Genomic DNA, 24,286 nt, shown 5'->3' with positions numbered 1-24,286 from the left:
AATTACAGAAATTTAAACTAATTACACCTAATCTAATAGCCCTATTAAAATATAAAAAAGCCCCCCCCCCAAATAAAAAAACCCCTAGCCTAAACTAAACTACCAATAGCCCTTAAAATGGCCTTTTGCGGGGCATTGCCCCAAAGTAATCAGCTCTTTTATCTGTAAAAAAAAAATACAAACAACCCCCCCAACAGTAAAACCCACCACCCACACAACCAACCCCCCAAATAAAATACTATCTAAAAAAAACTAAGCTCCTCATTGCCCTGAAAAGGGCATTTGGATGGGCATTGTCCTTAAAAGGGCAGTTAGCTCTTTTGCCGCCCCTGACGATCGACTTACCGGTAGACGTCGTCATCCAAGCCAGACGAAGTGGTCCTCCAGACGGGCAGAAGTCTTCATCCAAGCCAGGCAGAAGTGGTCCTCCAGACGGGCAGAAGTCTTCATCCAAGCCAGGCAGAAGTGGTCCTCCAGACGGGCAGAAGTCTTCATCCAGATGGCACCTTCTATCTTTATCCATCCGGCGCAAAGCGGGTCCATCTTCAAGACATCCGACGCAGAGCATCCTCTTCTGGCGACAACTAAAACAGAATGAAGGTACCTTTAAGTGACATAATCCAAGATGGCGTCCCTTAGATTCCTATTGGCTGATAGAATTCTATCAGCCAATCGGAATTAAGATAGAAAAAATCCTATTGGCTGATGCAATTAGCCAATAGGATTGAGCTCGCATTCTATTGGCTGTTCCAATCAACTTACCTAGGTATCTCTTCCACAAAGAATATCACAGGAATGAAGAAAATTTAATAATAGAAGTAAATTGGGAATCAAAATTAAATTGTATGCTCTGTCTGAATCACAAAATAATTTTTTTGGGTTTCATATAAATTAGATTCCTCCTGAAAGGGACACTGTATTGTATTTTTCCCATTAATGTGTTACCAATTACTTGTTATACCAGCTGTTGGGTTTTAAATGCATTGGACAGCTGCTTTTACTCATTAAAACCATAACCCTTTATTCTTAAGAACATGCCCATTTAAATAGTCCGAGAATATCTTATTATCTTATCTCACTCTCTCTACACACAAAAGCAAGATGGGTATTTAAATGTTAATCTAAGGCAGCAATGAGCAAAAACTACTATTTCAATTGAAAAAAATCTAAAAGAGCAATACACAAACAATACTCTTCAGTTGAGCTCAATCCTATTGGCTGATTGCATCAGCCAATAGGATTTTTTCAACTTTAATTATGATTGGTTGATAGAATTCTATCAGCAAATCGGAATTCAAGGGACGCTATCTTGAATGACATCCCTTAAAGGAACTTTCATTCTTCAGTAGCCGTTGACAGAAGATGATGCTCTGCGCTGTATGTCTTGAAGATGGAGCCGCTCCGTGTTGGAAGGATGAAGATAGAAGATGCCATCTGGATGAAGACTTCTGCCTGCCTGGAGGATCACTTCTTGCCGCTTGGATGAAGACTTCTCCCGGCTTGATGAGGATGAATTTCTGGTCTTCAAAAACTGTAAGTGGATCTTCGGTGGTTAGTGTTAGTTTTTTTAAGGGTTTATTGGGTGGGTTTTATTTTTTGCTTAGGGTTTGGGCAATGGAAAAGAGTTAAATTCCCATTTAAGGGCATTGCCCATCCAAATGCCCTTTTCAGGGCAATGGGGAGCTTAGGTTTTTTAGATAGGATTTTATTTTGGGGGTTTGGTTGTGTGGGTGGTGGGTTTTACTGTTGGGCGGTTGTTTGTATTTTTTTTTACAGGTGAAAGAGCTGTTGGGGGGGGGCTTTTATATTTTGATAGAACTATTAGATTAGGCGTAATTAGTTTAAATATTTGATCATTTCTTTATTATTTTGCGTAATTTAGTGGGGTTTTTTACAGGTAAAAGAGCTGATTTCTTTGGGGCAATGCCCCTCAAAAGGCCCTTTTAAGGGCTATTGGCAGTTTAGTTTAGGCTAGGGTTTTTTTATTTTGGTGGGGCTTTTTATTTTGATAGGGCTATTAGATTAGGTGTAATTAGTTTAAATATTTGATAATTTCTTTATTATTTTGTGTAATTTAGTGTTTGTTTTTGTTTAGTTATTTGGTTAGGTTTTATTTTACAGGTAAATTTGTATTTATTTTAACTAGGTAGTTAATAACTATTTACTAACTATTTACTAACTACTCTACCTAGTTAAAATAATTACAAACTTGCCTGTGAAATAAAAATAAAACCTAATCTAGCTATAATGTAACTATTAGTTATATTGTAGCTAGCTTAGGGTTTATTTTACAGGTAATTATTTAGTTTTGAATAGGAATTATTTATTTAATGATAGTAATTTTTATTTAGATAGTGGGTGTTAGGGTTAGACTTAGGGTTAGGTTTAGGGGTTAATAACTTTAGTGGCGACGGTGCCGTTGGGGCAGCAGATTAGGGGTTAATAATATTTAACTAGTGTTTGCGATGCCGTAGTGCGGCGGTTTAGGGGTTAATATGTTTATTATAGTGGCGGCGATGTCCGGAGCGGCAGATTAGGGGTTAATAATTTTATTTTAGTATTTGCGATGCGGGAGGGCCTCGGTTTAGGGGTTAATAGGTAGTTTATGGGTGTTAGTGTACTTTGTAACACTTTAGTTATGAGTTTTATGCTACAGATTTGTAACGTAAAACTTATAACTACTGACTTTAGATGGAGGTACGAATCTTGATGGTATAGGGTGTAGCGCTCACTTTTTGGCCTGCCAGGCAAAACTTGTAATACCGACGCTATGGAAGCCCCATTGAAAAGGGACTTTTTGAAAGGTGCGGTAGTTATGTTGTGTTATGGCCTAAAAGGTGTGCGGTACACCTATACCTGCAAGACTCGTAATACCAGCGGTAGTGAAAAAGCAACGTTATGAGGCTTTTTCACTCATAACGCAAAACTCGTAGTCTAGCCGTAAGTTTAAAAAAACCTAAGCTACCGATTTGTATGGGCATTGCCCTTAAAAGGGCATTCAGCTCTTTTACAAAGTATAAAAAAGAACAGAGGGGCGCCTCATGTGCAAAATCATTAAACATATGTTTGAACTTTGTACAATATGAGCCAAATGGGTACTCACATATTACTAAAGCACCCTGGTGTGCTAGTAGGTGCAGGAGATTTATAGGGTGTAACAGCTCACCCACCGCTGGAGATCCCTGTGTGCTGCAATGTGTATATGAAACATAGAAAAAGCACTACATGTGCAGATCAACCAGAGTATAACCATATATAAATTATCAATGTCAAATGGGTACTCACATGCTGACCAAGCACACCTATGTGCTGGTAGAGGTAGGCTGATACATTTTTTCAGGATAAGACTAGTAATTTGATTCCAGTAGGTAGTCAGTGAACACAAGCAGGTAAGGTGTTTCCACTCAACTTGGATTTTTAAAAACGATATTTATTAAAAAAAATTGTTTAAAAACAAGTACAAGTAGTGGAATAGGGGTATCCAAATATCCCACTATGAATGCAAAGCGTTTCTTGGCACTATACGGCCGTTTCATCAGGCATAGTGTTCACCTTACCAGCAAACCTGCTTTTTATAGCTCCTACCTAACACAAATGGAACAAGTCCTCCCTTTTAGTCTGCTCGATGCTGTGGACTGGAATACTTATGTGGATGTGGGATGGTAGGTTAAAAAGATCCCGAAAATCTCTGAATGTTGACGCTATGAAGTGTGATGTATGTTGTATTTTCCCTTTTTATTTTTAATCTGTAATATATAAGCTGCTTTTGACTTCTTTTTGATCAGTCTAGCTAGCGATCTTCCTGGTTTATTATGGTTTATATATGCATATTGTTTCATTAGCATGTATTTTTTTTATTGAGGTCTTTGTTGAGGATATTAGCTAGTTCCTGTTTTTTTGAAGTCAAGATCTCTAATGTATGTGAGTCTGAAGGAGTTGATTTGTGTTGGGTTTTGAGTAGATCAATAGTCCGAATTAAAGTCGTGTTTTCTCTTCTTATTTTATTTAGTCGAGCTTTATGGGCAATGAATTTCCCTATGATAACAGTCTTATGAGCTTCCCAGTTGGTCTGGGGAGAGGTATGGGATACAGTGTTTAATTCAAAATTTTCAGTAATACCCTCTGTTAATTTAAGTTTGATTTATAGGTTGTGTAGCAAATTTTCATCTAACTTCCAGATAAAATCTCTAATTGGTTTAGTTGGCCTTTCAAACAAGCAATTCTCTATACTATGGTCGGTCCATGTCGCTGTATTTAACTTTGCCGAACGAAACATAATAAGACCTGTGACATCTGTAAAGATATAATCTATTTGTGTGTATCTCTTATGGGGGTAAGAATATAATGTGTAGTCCTTTGTCATTGGATGTAATGTCCTCCATATGTCTTTCACTGCAATTTGTTTTAGAAGTAAATTTGACTTCTGTATTGTGGATTTAGGAGAAGAAGAATGCGTAGTGGAGCAGTCTAACTCTGGCTGTAACGCCAAATTCAGGTCTCCTCCCATTAATAATGTGCATTTTAAAGATTCAAAAATCAAATTATTTATTTTTTAAAGGAATAAATGTTGTTTTAAGGATGGGGCATATAAAGACAATATTGTTACTGGGCGTCCGTATAATAAACCTATAACCATTATATATCAACCTTCTCTATCTCTAATTACTTGAGTTTCCTGAAAGGGGATGCCAACCCTCACAAGGATTCCCACTCCTTGTGTTTTCTTATTGGGGTTAGAGGCATAATAGCAGGTGCCTAATTTGTACTAATAAGTTTTGGGTTAATTCCCCTTCAAAAAATGGGTCTCCTGTAATAGGATAATATCCCCCACCAGATGTTTAAAATCAGATAAAGCGATATTTCATTTTTTAGGTGAATTTAACCCTTTGGAATTAACTGTAAGGATATGCATTGTGTTTAGCTTCATGGGGTGTCATTATATCCCTGTTGGATGTAGGAAATTATCTTGATGAAATTGTTAAGACCTGGGTTTCTACCTTCAATGTGTAATGATTCTGCAGTGCTTGTAACATATAAATTGTCTGAGACATTCCAGTATTTCTTTGTGGTGTTGTACAACATAAAACAATAAAAATAACAATGATAACAATAACAATAGTATAATACATAACTAAGTAACAGATGCCAGTACAAGAGGGTGATTGGGATACAACAATCGCGTAGTTGCATTTTGGGGGAGAAAATTAACTCCTTCCATCATGTAATAAAAAGAGTACATACAGAAAACGAACATTATATGCCGAATACATAACATAGATAACTTTGGTATCCTACTATAACCTCTCATGGTATATTTTCAGAAAACTCTCTAAATAAGTTAAATATTTCTAACTCATTCAATGCAGTGTCAAAAAGGGTATAGTCTTAGTTGGTTTACTATGGGTATAATTAGGTCACATAGTAGATTACTCTTACAATCTATATCCAATAACTGTCCTTATAATTTAGGCAATTACGGTTTGTAAGTACTTATTCTTCTGGTGTCTAACGGCTAGATTTGGAGTTTTGTCGGTAACGACCCGAAAAACTAACGCCGGCTTTTTTCTGGCCGCACCATAAAAATAACTCTGGTATTGAGAGTCCACATAAAGGCTGCGTTAGGCTCCAAAAAAGGAGCGTAGAGCATTTTTAACGCAGCTTCAACTCTCGATACCAGAGTTGCTTACGGACGCGGCCAGCCTCAAAAACGTGCTCGTGCACGATTCCCCCATAGGAAACAATGGGGCTGTTTGAGCTGAAAAAAACCTAACACCTGCAAAAAAGCCGCGTTCAGCTCCTAACGCAGCCCCATTGTTTGCTATGCGGTAACCCTTCCTACGTCTGCACTTAACACTCTAACATGTACCCCGAGTCTAAACACCCCTAACCTTACACTTACAGTATTAACCCCTAATCTGCCGCCCCTGCTATCGCTGACCCCTGCATATTATTATTAACCCCTAATCTTCCGCTCCGTAAACCGCCGCTACTTACATTATCCCTATGTACCCCTAATCTGGTTCCCTAACATCGCCGACCCCTATATTATATTTATTAACCCCTAATCTGCCCCCCTCAACGTCGCCTCCACCTGCCTACACTTATTAACCCCTAATCTGCCGAGCGGACCTGAGCGCTACTATAATAAAGTTATTAGCCCCTAATCAGCCTCACTAACCCTATATTAAATAGTATTAACCCCTAATCTGCCCTCCCTAACATCGCCGACACCTAACTTCAATTATTAACCCCTAATCTGCCGACCGGAGCTCACCGCTATTCTAATAAATGTATTAACCCCTAAAGCTAAGTCTAACCCTAACACTAACACCCCCCTAAATTAAATATAATTTTAATCTAACGAAATTAATTAACTCTTATTAAATAAATTATTCCTATTTAAAGCTAAATACTTACCTGTAAAATAAATCCTAATATAGCTACAATATAAATTATATTTATATCATAGCTATTTTAGGATTTATATTTATTTTACAGGTAACTTTGTATTTATTTTAACCAGGTACAATAGCTATTAAATAGTTAAGAACTATTTAATAGCTAAAATAGTTAAAATAATTACAAATTTACCTGTAAAAGAAATCCTAACCTAAGGTAGTTTATTTAATTAATTTATTGATAGTATAGTGTTAGTTTTAATTGTAACTTAGGTTAGGATTTCTTTTACAGGTAAATTTGTAATTATTTTAACTATTTTAGCTATTAAATAGTTCTTAACTATTTAATAGCTATTGTACCTGGTTAAAATAAATACAAAGTTACCTGTAAAATAAATATAAATCCTAAAATAGCTATAATATAAATATAATTTATATTGTAGCTATATTAGGATTTATTTTACAGGTAAGTATTTAGCTTTAAATAGGAATAATTTATTTAATAAGAGTTAATTTATTTCGTTAGATTTCAATTATATTTAACTTAGGGGGGTGTTAGTGTTAGGGTTAGACTTAGCGTTAGGGGTTAATCCATTTATTAGAATAGTGGTGAGCTCCGGTCGGCAGATTAGGGGTTAATAATTGAAGTTAGTTGTCGGCGATGTTAGGGAGGGCAGATTAGGAGTTAATACTATTTATTATAGGGTTAGTGAGGCGGATTAGGGGTTAATAACTTTATTATAGTAGCGCTCAGGTCCGCTCGGCAGATTAGGGGTTAATAAGTGTAGGCAGGTGGAGGCGACGTTGTGGGGGGCAGATTAGGGGTTAATAAATATAATATAGGGGTCGGCGGTGTTAGGGGCAGCAGATTAGGGGTACATAAGGATAACGTAGGTGGCGGCGCTTTGCGGTCGGCAGATTAGGGGTTAATAAGTGTAGGCAGGTGGAGGCGACGTTGTGGGGGGCAGATTAGGGGTTAATAAATATAATATAGGGGTCGGCGGTGTTAGGGGCAGCAGATTAGGGGTACATAAGGATAACGTAGGTGGCGGTCGGCAGATTAGGGGTTAAAAAAATTTATTCGAGTGTTGGCGATGTGGGGGGACCTCGGTTTAGGGGTACATAGGTAGTTTATGGGTGTTAGTGTACTTTAGAGTACAGTAGTTAAGAGCTTTATAAACCGGCGTTAGCCCAGAAAGCTCTTAACTACTGACTTTTTTCCTGCGGCTGGAGTTTTGTCGTTAGATGTCTAACGCTCACTTCAGACACGACTCTAAATACCGGAGTTAGAAAAATCCCATTGAAAAGATAGGATACGCAATTGACGTAAGGGGATCTGCGGTATGGAAAAGTCGCGGCTGAAAAGTGAGCGTTAGACCCTATTTTGAGTGACTCCAAATACCGGCGGTAGCCTAAAACCAGCGTTAGGAGCCTCTAACGCTGGTTTTCACGGCTAACGCCAAACTCCAAATCTAGGCCTAAGTTAGTGTTTAATGTGTTGGAATCAATCCTCCTCAGGTTGGTAGTGGGGTATTGTCTTTAGAGGAGTTTTGGTCCTTCTTTCGATGCATTGTGCTCCAGTGAGAATGTTGTTCTTTAGGTGGGTATATCTTTGATGATAGTTGTGAGGTGGCTGTCTCTCCTTCCTCTATTGTATTTGGAGCCGGAATGTGAATGTTCAGGTTCTTTGAAATCAAGGATAAATTAAAAGAGTTGTTGTATACATACTGTTTTCCTGAAGGATTAATTATAACACTAAAGGGGAATCCCCATCTGTACTTTATTTTGTTGTCTTGCAATACTGATGTAAGAAATCTGGCAGCTTTTCTTTTCTCTATTCTGGCTGGGCAGAGATCCTGGTAAATCTGAAGTTCCTGTTCTTGATATTTTATCGTTCTTGAAGCTCTGGCCAATGTCCATACTCGCTCTCTGTCTCTGTAGTGAAGAAATTTAACTATGACATCTCTCGGAGTCGCGGATGTTTGGGGCTTAGGCCTTAAGGCCCTGTGAGCTCTTTCTATAGAAATTTCGGATATTTGGGTGGTTCCTGTTATATTATTAAACAAATCTATGAGGTATGTGAGTAGTTTTGTTGGTTCTATTTCTTCTGAAATACTTCGAATTCTCAGATTATTATGTCTTCCTCGATTCTCGAGGTCTTCTACTTTATCCTGTAGAGACTGTAGAGATCTTTTTTGTAGGTGATGAGTTCCTCATCTCTTTTTCCGTATGTTCTTGTGTAGAAAAATAAGCATTTAGAGTGTTTGGGCAGGGTTTTATTGTTTTTCTCTCCCTTAGTAATCCATTTAGATGCCATTTTATATCAATATATATATATCTCCTAACGTCAAATTTATGTTTAGCGATTATTGTTCTTCTTGAGTATTAATTTACCAGGCAAGAGCTCTGTTTCTCATTTATGTGTGGTAATATCTGGGTTTTATATATTTTTCGATTTCACATGCCAGATGGCCAAGATAATAAGTATCTCTATATAGCTGTTGCAGACATATTTTGTTTATTTTAATGTAGAGGTGTTTCTCATGTGTAAGGCTATTTCATAATCAGTACTCACTGTCTCTTTCGATGCTCCGTTTGAACTAGGCCGCCAATGGGGCCTCGTTGTGGCATAGTGTAGATAGCTGTCGGAGCTCCGCAGTCATCGCTGTGCAAATTATCGCGTGTAAATGATCAAGTTACATTGCTTGGTTTTGATGTATAGCTACTTGGTTATTGTTAGGATATGTTAGCCTTACCGACGCCATCTTGTTTTAGTTGCCATTTTGTCTTAGGCATCCATCTTGTCTAAGAAAGGTTTATTATAACAGCTTAGTAGATAGTGAGAAAGATGTACAGTAGATGTTATGAATATTTGTATAGCTAGAATGGCCTTGTGAATGTTCCTGGCGATGCACCTGGAAGCCCGTTATCTCTATAAGATGCCCACACGGCCTTGCTTTGGGCTGGGCTATGGGCCCAGATGTACTTTTATTATGGTTATAGAAATACTTCTTCTCAAAACTTTATAATAATGAGCTTATTTCTTTCCTGAGAAACACTGTGTAAAATGATGTAGTCATGAATGCATCACTGTGTTAACCCTCTATGCTGTAACCACTGCCTATAAAATGTATTGTTCATATTCTAATAAGCAGAACAGATGTTAGACTGATTGCTGCGTGGTCTGATTCCTGTTCTCTGGGATATCCCATCAAGTAACCCATTCATTTCCAGGTGACAGTGTATGATCCAGGCCAAGTGCTGACTGACACACTCCCCCCTGAAAATAACACCTAACAATTCTGGTGTCAGATCGTGGGATTCACACTGGGTAAGTAAATAAGTGTTTTTTACTCTACTTTTCCCTCTGTGAATCTGAACCTAAATTTGTATTATTTAAAAAAAAAAGTTGTTAGTGATATATGTATATATAAAGGGTTAAAGTCCTTTTATAATTGATAAGGGGTTCCTGAAGTGAAGGTGCAGGTTTGCGGAGGTTCGAGTCCTGCCGGCATTTATATTAACCCCTCTAGACAGGTTAAAGTCCTGCCTAGGGCGCAGGTTGTGGCGTAAAAGTTAGCGTGCATTTGGCGGGCGGTTCAAGTCCCCCGCGCAAAGTTGCAGCGCTGTATTACGGTGAGTTAGAATCTCAGCTGGTTAGCGTGCATTTGACGGGAGGTTCAAGTCCCCAGTCCAAAGTTGCAGCACTGTGTTACAGTGAGTTAAAGTCTCACCTGGGATGAAATTTCCTTATATAGCCATATAATAGAATTTTGTTTACCTATCACTGGAGCTGAATTGGTACTTGTTGATACTTTTTGATTGATCGCTTATGCTTTTACTGCCATATCATTTGTGCTGTGCTGTGCTGTGCTGAGCTGGCTGCCTTAAATAATGTACAGAGGAAAGGAGAATGTTGTTACATATTTAATGTCTACAAAGGGGTTAACAGTTTCATTTCAAGGCAGGGAGCTGTGCATGCTGAAGTTTTCTCATGCATTCAGAAAAGTTATGAGTAGAGAAAGTTGGGGCCAGTGCTGTGTAATGACTGTTGATCTGTCGGTTCTCACTGTGTCTTGTATGACGTGTAAAAGATTTGCTCTACACTAAAAGATCTGAGGATGTATTATCCTGTTTAAAATTTGTTTATGTCTCAATTTGTTGGGAAAATGGCCATTCCTTGCAAATTCGGACACTTGTATTATTATTATTATCGGTTATTTGTAGAGCAGCGCTAGCTTTCAGATACATTTTAAATTTGGTGGAAAGTTAATCTTATTGTATTCCTAAATGTCTTTGCTATGTTTGACATATATGTTTTCCTGAAAGAGAGAGAACGTTAATGTGTTTTCTGTGTCACTAAAAGTTTGATGTATGTTGAAATTGCTTTAGAATAAATGTTGGTAGTGAATTTATGGTATGCTAGTTGATATAAGCGTGTGTGTGTATCGCTGTGAAAATGACCTTGGTGCATATTTCTTTCTGAATGGTAATTATTCAGGCTAGTTTCTTAGCTAAGAAATCGGACATTGTAATGAGGTATTTTGAAGTGTTATTGTTGTAACTTGATTTTAAAGTCATATCTATGTTCTTAATTATGTGTGTTATTAATAGCATGTTTTAGTTTTAAGTGATATTAGTTTTAAGCAAATAAAGACTTTCCACCTGTTGCGGCATATAAATATATTGTTTTTGCAAGTGAACTAATTAAGGGATTTGTAAATGTGCGGATGTTTGTGTGACTTTCGGTCACGTTCTGGTAAATGAAAAAGATTAACAGGTTGATTCAAGTATGTTGTGGGCGTAATGTAAGATTTATGCAAGGAGTTAAAACAGGAGAATAGAAAAGACTATACGCTGTATGCTATTAAATTTATCTAAAGTATTTGGGTCTGTTTTTGTTGCAAGTAGATTAATTCAGTAGAAGTTTTAATATAAATGGGTAACCTATTACTGTGTAATATTATTTATGCTGTGATGGCTCTCATTTAAATATGCAGGTTATGATACAGTAAAGAAGTAGAATTTTAATGGTAAATAAGACAAGTGTCTTAATCATAGCTAGGTTATATATATGTAATATACATGATATAAATGGTCAGTCCTTAAAGGGACAGTTCAATGATTTGTTATTTCAGCTGTGTACTATAAAAAAAAAAGTAGGAGAAATTGTATTTTCAGGTTTATTTGTATATATGAAGTAGTTGCTTTGGGGCTTTTAAATCACAGTCTATTGCAATGGGTTAAGTTTCAGGTTATTGCATATCTCATTGTCCTTATCTGATATTTGTCTGGAAAACGAAGCTATTTGTAAACAATTAAAGGCACTCTATCAGGTGAGATGGATCATTAAGAACAATTTAAAGGGGAAATTTTTGGACAAACTGTCCTTTTAATCTATTAGTGTAGATTATTATTATTATTATTATTCTTTTTAGAAAGCTCATTGTGGTTGTATACAATTGTTATATTTAGTCAGAGAGCTGCAAAATGGTGAATATCAAATTATATAAAAAAAAATTAATCAAATAATTGTGTATTTATTAAAATCTTGGTTATGTAAAAGTATAGACTGGATTCTAGAGCTTTTCACAAATTATTTGTGCCAAACATGATTTATTTAACAGTGGGTTTGCACTGTGCATGCAAGCAGGGGCTATATAGAGCAGTGGCTGTACCATTCTTATCTGACCTTTCCCAGAATATAGTACTTAGGTGTTTGTGTGTTCCTTTGTAAAGTTGTGGTTAGGGACTTTATTTGTAAATATGCAACTAGAGATTATTGATCTTCTGAAGTGATTGCATTATTAGTGTGATCTCATAGTATTGTGCATGGTAGAATTTGCAAATCTAGGGCATAGAAAGTTGTTATAGGATTTTAATTATTTGTAGTGTTTTGCTAGTGCTGTGTTTCAGTGAATGTAAGTATATGTGTTGAATTTCAGGTTCATTCGGGTTGTTAAAAGTTTGTGCCGGCTGTTAATGTTTTGTTTTGTGGAATGGACAGTTGGTTTTAAGTGTTTTCTAAGAGAATGTTATGTTTTTATTTTTAGTGAATGCATGTGGAAGAGTGCTGTACGAATGGAACATTGAATATTGAGGTGTATTTGATTTTGCCTGATGTTAAGAATAGTATACTACGGAGTGCACAAATTGTCTTTTAGTTTGCTGTTATATTGTGTTTGCGTGACACATAGGGTGTTTCACGCGAACAAAGGGGGAAGTATTGATGAGTATCTTTATGTGATTTGGGTGATTGTTTTAGGTAAGAAAATAATTTAACCTAAAATTTTTATTTTTTTCTATTTTGTTCTTAACACAATATTTGTATTTGCAGGATGAAATCATGAAGCTGTATCCAGAGAGTAAAACACTAACTAAATTATTTTTCAGTTTTTCATATTTAGGTAAAATCTGTACAGATAAGATTCCATAGTGCACTCTCCAAAATATTGAAGATTGAATGCAAGTAAACCTTTTAAATACAGAAATGCCTGGTGCCTAGGTGAATAAAAGAAAAAAAGAAGATAAAATACCTTTTGTCCAGTTTGTTTTAACCACCATACTGCAATAAAAGTTGCTGACCTATATTTGGATCCATTATTTGCTTTGCATGCTGGTACCAGCCCCAGAACTGGACTCTGGGTAATCTATGAATTTTTCCTATGATGTGTGTCTTCAGAACATAAAGACTATCCTTCTCTGGACTGTGCCTTGCCTGTTGGAATTGAGGACCTGTTACGCTGTTACAGAGTCATCCACAGTTAAATTAGGGGAGTATTATTTTAACTTGTTTACTTATATTGCTTGTTTTGTATTCTCTTGTAATTGTGTTATTTTTGTTGATCATATTAGTTATAAGAAGTCATATAGTTGTGTCTGCAGAAAAGTATGACTTATTTGTATTAGTACACATTTTAGTTTATGTACTTAAACAAAGTAACCCTCTAGATAAGTGTAATTTTAAACCTAGCAGTATTGTAACCTATTGAATGGCCCACTGAGTATAGAGAATATGTTTGCACCTGTATAGTTTAAAGAAAATGCTGCAATATATCAGAATATTCTAGACGCTTCACCATTGTAGAACACAGAAGGCTCACCCATGTTTTTGGGAGTAGTATAATTATAGTTATATTGATGGTATATTTTCTACCTACCATGGCTCTTATTGGAGCTGTGTTATGAAAGCAAATTTATTTTTCTCTTTTATTAACTGGTATGGTATCTGCAATTTGAGTTTTGTAAATGTTTGTCAATGAAAGGAATTATCTTACCATAAGGATGTGTTTACCTTTAAACAATTTTGTAGTTTTAATAATGTTATGATTGTATTCTTTCCTCATACAGGAGCGCGAGAGAATGTAGATTGCATAAAATAATTATTAAACTAGTAGTGTTTATATCAGATGAGACTGCTGACTATTAAGATCATATTGGAGAGTTATAAACATTACATATAGTAGCTTTGCAGAATAAAGCAACACTAGGTTATTTTATTTTTAGTAGTTCAAAGAGAAAGTGTGAAGAAATTCATTTTAAAGAAAATATTTTTATTGACTGTTTTACTATTCATTTTGGTTGCAGGGCAGGCCTTAGCATAAGTTGCTTAGCATATCCATTCAGCCTCTTGATGAAGTCTAGCAGTTTTTACTTGCTCAGTATTCATGAAGTATCATTTAAATTGTTTAGAGAAGCTGTGAGTTATTCTCTGTAAAAGTTTCAATGTATTTAGTTTGTATTATATATCCACAATGTTTTCCTGGTTTTAAATGACATAGGATAAGTTAAGCTATTAAAGGAATGGTGATGATTACAAAAAGGTGAAAGAAGTTATATTTGGACATAATTGTGATTGTATCAGGGTGTGTGCTCATCTTGTGATGTTTTGTTTCCTTCTTAGACTCCTTCTGACTTGAGTGTCTGCTTGCTATGGGGATCCACTGGCTTTCCTTGTCTACCCCATGAACAAACCATCGGACTTCCAGCATCTACCTGCAGAAGAACACTGGATAAGCACCCCTACTGCAAATGGACTATGGTATTGAAGCAGAGTGTCTGAGGAAGGTGGAGCTCTAAGAGTACAAGGACTGTTCTTAAAGTGATCAGAGGCCACCCAGAGACACTTGTGCTGTTCCCATGTCATGCTTCAATGTGGAGAGTGTACAGAGCAGGAAACTGTCAGAAATATTGGGGGGTGCTAGCTATGCAGGTTGAGAAATAAAGATGCAGCGTTGTTTGGGGGTAGATAGTGGGCTGGTTGGGTCTTTGTGCAGATAGACCAGTCGTTTGAGGATGCTGGGAGGTAGACGGAGAGTATTGGAGGGGCCATACTTATGTGCAGTGACAAATTGTGCCCTATTGGCCAATAAAATTATAGCAGTAAATGTGAATACATTTCTCTACAGTATTCTCTATTCTCACATAGATTCATGCCATACCAAAGTATTAGGCTTATATTGTTGTTAAAGGATTTACAAATTTTCGATGCTTTTCTATTTTATGTTACTCTGTTAGAATAAAAGGGTGGTATGTTAGGATATGTTAGCCTTACCGATGCCATCTTGTTTTAGTTGCCATTTTGTCTTAGGCATCCATCTTGTCTAAGAAAGGTTTATTATAACAGCTTATTAGATAGTGTGAAAGATGTAGATGTTATGAATATTTGTATAGCTAGAATGGCCTTGTGAATGTTCCTGGCGATGCACCTGGAAGCCTGTCATCAAGTAACCCATTCATTTCCAGGTGACAGTGTATGATCCAGGCCAAGTGCTGACTGACACACTCCCCCCCTGAAAATAACACCATACAGTTATCGTATGGAGTTTGAGGTAAAACGGCAGCTGTATATCCTCTTCAGCTATGGCAGCAGCAGTTCAGGTGTGTTGCATTTGTTATTTGCAGTTTGCCCTCAATCATCAAGCTGTATCTCCTAAGACAACAGGCTCTGTCTGTTCCTGAGATGTTAGGAGAGGCCTTCTAGCTCATTTAGCTACTTCAGCATATTTTATATATCAGGATGGAAGGATGTTTGATTGGAGCTAGCGATCTACGCATCCAAGTTCCTGCATGGTCAGGCTCTGCCCCCCGCAAGGTACCCCATTTTTAAACGGGTACCTTACATTCAAGCTTCAGTGTACGGCGGTGATCGTATGAAGAGGATCCTCCAAGATGCTCAGCCTCTCCAGAGCTCCACAACACCAGGATGAAGATAAAAGAAGCCACCTTGATGGATGCAGATCTCACCGCTAAGATGAAGTCTTCTCGCCACCTGGATAAAGATGGATGTCCGGACTTCAGGAACTGTGAGTAGATTTCCTGGAGTTAGTGTTAGGTTGTTTTTTTTTTTTTTTTTTTTTTTTTTTTAGTTTAGAGCTTTGGGCAGTAAAAGAGCTGATTGCCCTTTTAAGGGAAATGCCCACACAAATGCCACTTTAGTGGCAATAGGTGGCTTAGGTTTTTTTTAGACTTTTTTATTTCACGGGAATGGTTGGGTGGAGGGTTTACTGTTAGGGGTATATGTAATTTTTTTAGATAAAAGAGCTGTTTTACTTACCCTACAAAAGGCCCTTTTAAGGGCTATTGGTAGTTTATTGCTAGGTTAATCAGATTGAACTTGAATCTGATTGGCTGATTCAATCAGCCTATCAGATTTTTCTACCTTAATTCCGATTGGCTGATAGAATCCTATCAGCCAATCGGAATTCGACGGACACCATCTTGGATGACGTCATTTAAAGGAACCTCATTCGTCGGGAAGTCGTTGTGCCGGATGGATGCTCCGCGGCGGAGGAGCGAAGAAAGAAGATTGAAGATGCCGATTTGCTTGAAGACATCGCCGATGGAAGAAGACTCTCTGCCGCTTGCTTGAAGACATCGCCCGGATGGAAGAAGACTTCACTGCCGCTTGCTGGAAGACATCGCCTGGATCGGATGAGTAGTTCTGCCCGGCGGGGTGAATACAAGGTAGGGAGATCTTCAGGGGGGGTAGTGTTAGGTTTATTTAAGGGGGGTTTGGGTTAGATTAGGGGTATGTGGCTGGTGGGTTGTAATGTTGGGGGGTGGTATTGTGTTTTTTTTTGCAGGCAAAAGAGCAGTTTTCTTTGGGGCATGCCCCCACAAAAGGCCCTTTTAAGGGCCGGTAAGGTAAAAGAGCTTTGAACTTTTTTTAATTTAGAATAGGGTAGGTAGGTTTATTATTTTATTAGTGGGCTTAGAATAGGTGTAATTAGCTTAAAAATCTTGTAATCTTTTTTTTATTTTTTGTAATTTAGTGTTTTTTTTTTTTTGTTATTTAGTTTAGTTTATTTAATTGTATTTTTAGATAGATATTTGTAGTTTATTTAATTTATTGATAGTGTAGGTGTATTTGTAACTTAGGTTAGGATTTATTTTACAGGTAATTGGGTAATTATTTTAACTAGGTAGCTATTAAATAGGTAATAACTATTTAATAGCTATTATACCTAGTTAAAATAATTAACAATTTACCTGTAAAATAAATATAAACCCTAACATAGCTATAATGTAATTATTAATTATATTGTAGCTATCTTAGGGTTTATTTTATAGGTAAGCATTTAGATTTAAATAGGAATATTTTAATTAATAATATTAATATTAGATTTATTTTAATAAGAGTTTAGTTAGGGATGTTAGAGTTAGATAGGGTTATTATACTTTACATATATATATAATATAATAACGATATTAACTATATTAACCCTAATATAATTAGGGTTAATATAGTTAATATATATAATATAATAACGATATTAACTATATTAACCCTAATATAATTAGGGTTAATATAGTTAATATAGCTGGCGGCGGTGTAGGGGGATTAGATTAGGGGTTAATAATTTTAAAATAGATAGCGGCGGGGTAGGAACTCACTTTAGGGGGTAGGTAAGGTAGATGGCGGCGGTGTTAGGGGCTCACTTTAGGGGGTTATAGATTTAATATAGCTGGCGGCGGTTTAGGGGTTAATAACTTTATTAGGTAGCGGCGGTTTAGGGGTTAATACATTGTTATTGTTAGGATAGTGAGGGGGGATAGCGGATAGAGGGTTAGACGTGTCGGGCTATGTTAGGGAGGCGTGTTAGACGTGTCGGGCTATGTTCGGGAGGCGTGTTAGACAGTGCGGGTGATTTAGACTTTAGTCAGGTTTTGTAGGCGCCGGCAGTTTCTAACGTGCCGCAAGTCACTGGCGACGCCAGAAATTTGTACTTGCGCAGATTTCTGGACATCGCTGGTTTATCTGACTTACGGCACTTTAGCATCTGACGGCGCAGTATATGGGATAGCTCGAGTTGCGAGCTGAAACTGCGGGCGACGTGGGTTCCCTCGCTTGCGCCGCAAACTACGATCTATATTGGATCGACCCCTAGATTTTTAATTTTTTTCCATAGTGTTAGGTTTATTTAAATTTGTAATTTAGTTTTTTAATTTTTTTTATAATGTTTTTTTAATCATGTAATTTAGGATTTTTAATTTATAGTTTTTTTTCTAGTTTATTTTATTTTATTAGAATTTATGTTAGGTTAATTTATAGTTCAATCTTAGGTTTTTTATTTTTATTTCAAAGGTAAGTTTTTATTTATTTTATTATAGTTATATTGTACAATTAATTTAAAGTTAAGGGGGGGTGTTAGGTTTAGAGGTTAATAGTTTAATTTAATGTTTTGCAATGTGGGGGCCGGCAGTTTAGAGGTTAATAGGTTTAGATTATTAGTTGCAGTGTGGGGGGCTGGCGATTTAGGGGTTAATACTTTATTATAGTGTTGGCGATGTGGGGTGCCAGCGGTTTAGTGGTTAATAGGTTTATATAGTGTTGGCGATGTGGGTGGGCAGCGGATTAGGGGGTTAATAGGTTTATTTAATAGTCATGGTGTGGGTGGGCGGCAAATTAGGGGTTAATAGGTAGTTTATGGGAGTTAGTGTAATTTGTAATATTTTAGTTATGAATTTTGTGAAACATTTTTGTTTAACAAAATCCATAACTACTGGTCTCATTTTGCAGAATGGATCGTGTTGGTATAGGCTGTAAATCAAGTATTTTAGCCGGACCGCACAACTGTAATACGGCGCTATAAAAAATCCTGCACTCAAATGTCTTTTTTTGAGTGCGGAATGGATCATTGCGTTACAGGCTAAAATGCTTGTGCTATAGCTATACCGCCGCAACTTGTAATACGGGAGGCCTGCTATTCCACGCGCAATGGCCAATTTTTCAGCAGTATAGTCATACTGCACCATACCGCAAAACTTGTAATCTAGCTGTAAATTTGCTCCTCTAATCTGCTCCTGTGCTGCCCTGAAGATACCCCCCAAAGCAAATAGCAGACAAATGATTTTCATTAACAAATACATTCCAAACAACCCCCTTAACAAATGCTGGACAGAACAAAATAAACATGTTTTCATGACAAATGCTTTGTTCAAAATGAATTATTTTTGACTGTGTGCATGGCTAATAAATAGTGAGTTATATGTTCCTCTTTATAGTCTAAAAAATAATAATAAGAGGAAACAGGAAGACCTGTGAACAATTTGGATCAGATTCTGAACCTTGCAAAAGAATGTAAGACTGAACAAACTGCACTTCCCGGGTTTGAATGAATAATCATGTGTTAGAAGATAATACTCATATACATTTCTTTCCATTAGGACACATTCCACACCACAGAATTCCACACCACTGATTGGCTGCATTGCAGAATCTTTTCCGTACATTATTACTAGGAGTGTTAGGCAAAAACAAAAACATAGAAGGTTATTCCTGACAGGAAAATGTTGAACTATTTCTATATATATAGCTAAAAATATGACTGTTTATTCTGGCTTAATAATTATTATGGTACCACTGTTTATATGAAAAGTTGTTTTGTAATCAGTAAAAAAAAAAAAAAAAAGAAGCACAATTAAAGGGGCATGATACATTTTTTCTGTTTTATTGAGAAGAGGGCTGGACAAACTATGACTCAGGGCCGCTGCCTGTTTTTCTATGGCATGAAATGTAATTTAGATTTCAGTGTTCTCTATCATTCATTTATATATTGTATATGACTGCTTTTCACCCTACAACAGTTGTGATAGAAACTGTAGGTAGCACTCTCTGCAATTTGCACTGCTACTTGGCTGACTACATAATACATCATTACAATATTCCCAACTCTAAGGAAACCAACAGTAAGAAAAATTTGAAAATTTTAAATGGAATTTCATCACAGCAGAATTTCTTCACATAATCAGTGTAAGTCTCTGAGTGCCTCATTTGTTTCTCATATATAGAATTTTATCAACAACAATTTGTGGAATTTTTTTACTCTTACCCTACAAAAGGCCCTTTTGTCTCTTGGCCCATAAAAGCCTAAAATATTTACTAAAATATTTATTTTATCAAACATGCCATGTATGCCCATCATGCCCATATCATATGCCACTCAGATTGTTTAACATTTATCATAAAGACTCTATTAACCCCTTTAACCCATTTGGTATTTCAGTGATCATCATCTATTATCAATAGTTCAGAGTGCAGTTGTAAGAAAATGGAGATCTAAACCCTTGTTAATAAAAATGGGCCCAATAACAAGTGGAGCGGCATTTAACTCTTCCCCTCGAGCGCTAACTCCGCAAGAAGTAAGCTTTTTGCGTGCGTCAGGTAGCACTTGTATTACAAAAAGCTGAACTTAGAATATTACACGTGCGATAATGTATTTCCCCATAGAAGTAAATGGAGCAAAAAGAGGGGATAAAAAAACACCCTACTTACACGCAAACCCAATTGCATTTTCTCAAGTACGCTAACCCGACATGAAAATATGAATATTTCACATTCCAATGTTCTTCACATAGCAGAGTATGTTCTATTTATTCATGAATACTTATTTCTACATATATCTGATGATTTTTTGGTACAATATATATCTATACATATATATATATATATATATATATATATATATATATATATATATATATATATATATATATATATATATATATATATATAACAACTTCCAGTTCAACCCTCCAAATCATTAGTAGCCTGGGTGCAAAGATATAGGTGCCTATATAGACAAGAGATGCACTCACAGGACTTTTTAAAAAAACAATTAACCAATTTAATGATGTAACGTTTTCGGGGTTCACAACCCCTTCATCAGCATGCAACAACAAAATATTTCAATCCTTTTATATTGTATACAAGCAAAAACAAACACAAACCTGGTGCTCTCCAAAAGTGCGCCAATAGTTTCTAGTGTGGAACGCAAATTGCGTTCCACAGTGAGAGCCGAAACCGGAAGTTCCAACACATCACTTCCGGTTTTTCGGCAACAGTGTAGAAAATCAATAAACATTGAAAAATGAAGCGGATTAGCTTAATGTAGCATAATGGAAAAAAAATTTCTTATACAACTTGTGAGTCAAAGCTAACAAGTTTGTATGTGAAAAGACAAACTATGACTGTTAATGTTCAAATCACACCTAACGTGTGTATACATAGGTAGTCGTGGAGACGGTTGTCATAGTGACAGCAATCAACATTGAATAGTGATGAGACCAAATGTTAGCGTGGGTGTGAAACAAAGAAAAACACACTGATTAATGTGCGTGTGAATGAAGTTAAAAGTTAGAAATTAAAGTATCATTATGTACTAACTGACAATAGTTATAAATATTTATAACTAGTTAACAAAAAACAATAACAATACTTGGGCTGTATTGTAGTGCTTAGGATGGTGGCTGTATAGCGCTTTGATAACAGTAGATAAAAATTTTTTTTTGCAAGGCAGTAGATGGAATGTTAAAATGTATCTGCTTATGGAGAAACCATGTTACTAACAAACATTTAATCAAGGAGTTGTAAAATCAAGGTATCCCATGAGCCAAATTATTGGACCAATATGTAGAGGAAAATAACCCAATTTCTGATCAGAATGAGACTATGTGTAGATACACAATACGTGAAAATACATTGTCGTTTTGAAAGTAAGTTTTATTTACAAACAGCTGGCACAGCCATGGGTTCCTCCATGGCCCCCTCATACGCCAACATTTACATGTCTCAGTTCGAAAATATGTATTTGTGGAATATTCCCAATCCATCTATTATCTGTTATTACAGATATATAGATGATATTTTCTTGGTGTGGCGAGGGGGCCGCGAGGAACTCCATGAATGGTTTGATTCCTACAATACCACTGCGAGCAATGTCAGATTTAAAATGACGGTTAATGATCAGTTCATCAATTTTCTTGATTTGACAGTTTTCAAACACTCAGGTAGCCTTGGCACCACATTATACCACAAACCAACCGATTGAAACTCCATATTGAGGGCAGATAGTTGCCACCCCCCCATCCCTTCTGAAAGGCATAGTGAAATCGCAGTTCATTAGAACTATGCGCAACAATTCAGACGCCACTACTGGGGTCTCCCAATTGTTGGGAGTGGGTGAGAGATTCTGTGAAAGGGGTTACAAGATGTCGGTCATCCAAGAAATGATGGCATCTGTCTCCACACTAACACAAACAGAACTGATTGTACCTACACCTAAGAGGGACACAAGTGACAAATTAATTATGTCAACCACTTTTACTCCAGCAACCAAGAATACAGGTCAAATCCTGTGCCAACACTGGCCTATTATGTCCTCTGACCCGAAACTACCATTCACGCAGAATTTACAACCCATGGTGGGCTTTAAGAGGGGCATCAACCTCAAGGATCTTCTAATGAAAACGGACCCCAAACAGTGCTACACATCTGGTGCCACACAAAACATCAAGGGCTCCTACCGATGTTTGGGTTGCACGACTTGCAACAGCCTGGTTGGCACCAAGACATTTCACCATCCCCATACAAACCGGACTTTCTCTATCAAACACTCTATTACGTGTACCACTTACGTAGTGTATCTTTTATTCTGTCCATGCTCGTGTTTCATACGTAGGCAAAACGTCTAGCACGTTATGTGAGCGCATGGCAAATCACCGGCATGCTATAAGGACTGCATTAAAACAAGGTGATTCAGAACAACCTCTGGAGCGTCATTGCGCCAATAAGGGCCATCCAGTTTCTTCTATTCGCTACATTTTGATTGACCACATACCCCCCCTTGATAGGGGTAGCGACCGGAACAAACAACTCCTTAAGAGCGAGGCCCAATGGATGTTTAGATTGGGCACGATACAACCCGGTGGTTTGAATACCATGCCAGATTTCAAGAGCCTCTTATGACCCCAATCAGCAGTGCTACAAATTGGGGGTATGACCAAGGGGCATGGGGGCTCCGTTTTTGTTCCATGCTTCACCTTTCCCGTTTGGGGAGGGGAGGGCATGTTACTTACGGCACTAAGAAGTGGTAGCATTCTGTTCCCATCTCCTTAAGTGGAAGCCTGGCCCTCTTGGTTCAATTGGTAAACAATTGTTTACGCACACATTATTTATCCTGTGGGCACAATAGAGCACCCTTTTCTAAGTACACCTTCTTGGAACATTATTTCTGTTCGCTGGACAGTCCACATTGTCTCTGATGTTCATCATGTTTTGGACTAAAACGGGCTTATGATTGATATATAAGCATACAATTTGTTACTTACAAGTTGCAACCTGGCTTTGTATCTTTTTTTGCTGTATATGCAATAAGGCAATTTCTAACTATGTGTACCTTACCATGTATTTTCACGTATTGTGTATCTACACATAGTCTCATTCTGATCAGAAATTGGGTTATTTTATTTTATTGGTCCAATAATTTGGCTCATGGGATACTTTGATTTTACAACTCCTTGATTAAATGTTTGTTAGTAACATGGTTTCTCCATAAGCAGATACATTTTAACATTCCATCTACTGCCTTGCAAAAATTTTTTTTATCTACTGTTATCAAAGCGCTATACAGCCACCATCCTAAGCACTACAATACAGCCCAAGTATTGTTATTGTTTTTTGTTAACTAGTTATGAATATTTATAACTATTGTCAGTTAGTACATAATGATACTTTAATTTCTAACTTTTAACTTCATTCACACGCACATTAATCAGTGTGTTTTTCTTTGTTTCACACCCACGCTAACATTTGGTCTCATCACTATTCAATGTTGATTGCTGTCACTATGACAACCGTCTCCACGACTACCTATGTATACACACGTTAGGTGTGATTTGAACATTAACAGTCATAGTTTGTCTTTTCACATACAAACTTGTTAGCTTTGACTCACTAGTTGTATAAGAATTTTTTTTTCCCATTATGCTACATTAAGCTAATCCGCTTCGTTTTTCAATGTTTATTGATTTTCTACACTGGAAGTGATGTGTTGGAACTTCCGGTTTCGGCTCTCACTGTGGAACGCAATTTGCGTTCCACACTCGAAACTATTGGCGCAGTTTTGGAGAGCACCAGGTTTGTGTTTGTTTTTGCTTGTATACACTATTAAAGGATTGAAATATTTTGTTGTTGCATGCTGATGAAGGGGTTGTGAACCCCGAAAACGTTACATCATTAAATTGGTTTTTGAAAAAGTCCTGTGAGTGCATCTCTTGTCTATATATATATATATATATATATATATATATATATATATATATATATATATATATATATATATATATATATAAAGCTGAAGGACGAAGCACTCTCTGGTCTTATCAAGTGTACAACCCAATTTTATTTAGTGACATTTTGGGGTGTTCACCCCTTCATTAGATCAGGTCTGATTAAGGGGTGAACACCCCAAAACGTCACTGTAAATAAAATTGTGTTGTACACTTGATAAGACTAGAGAGTGCTTAGTCCTTCAGCTCTATCTACTACTCTTAGCACCCTGGCATATGAAGCTTGTTAGTGGGAGTGCACCTATCTCTACATGTTT

The sequence above is a fragment of the Bombina bombina genome, chromosome 1 (assembly GCF_027579735.1).
Source record: "Bombina bombina isolate aBomBom1 chromosome 1, aBomBom1.pri, whole genome shotgun sequence".
NCBI classification, from domain to species: Eukaryota; Metazoa; Chordata; class Amphibia; order Anura; family Bombinatoridae; genus Bombina; species Bombina bombina.
Note: the sequence above shows the minus strand (reverse complement) of the source record.